Raw genomic sequence first — 543 nt, 5'->3', positions numbered from 1 at the left:
AAGTAGCTTCTTGTAAAACAAAAGGTCCATAATAATGTCACAATGATAATTGCAGTTGTAACACACAGAAGGAAAACAGAAATGATAATGAGACTGCATCATGCTGTTAAACCACTGGTAGCATACAAGAAACTGTTCATCATAAACATATTCATTTAATCCAATAAATGGACCACAGCTAAATACAGCAGACAGTATCCATATAGCAATGGTGAGGGTCAGTACTACCCAGGGTCTCATGAACCGCTTGTGAAGATGTGGTTTGACAATAAAAAGAAACCGATCAAACAATATAGTAGCTAGTGTATTAAATATGATAGTGAAAGGAAGGTACAGTAGATTCAATACAAGATGTGCCAGTATGAGAGAAGTGAAGAATATTGTTGATGATTGTTTCCAGGACTTCCTTTGATAGAGTGCGATAGATAGTACCACACCATTAGCTAGTATGATATAAACAGTAAGAACTGCTGCTACTGCTGGACCACTGAACTCACCAGTAAAAGTAAAGTTCTCTGCCATTCCTACCCATAGAAGTGGATA

Source organism: Amphimedon queenslandica, unplaced genomic scaffold (assembly GCF_000090795.2).
Source record: "Amphimedon queenslandica unplaced genomic scaffold, v1.1 AMPQUscaffold_12992, whole genome shotgun sequence".
Lineage (NCBI taxonomy): Eukaryota > Metazoa > Porifera > Demospongiae > Haplosclerida > Niphatidae > Amphimedon > Amphimedon queenslandica.
The sequence above is the reverse complement of the archived record's forward strand: the minus strand, read 5'-3'. Positions refer to the sequence as shown.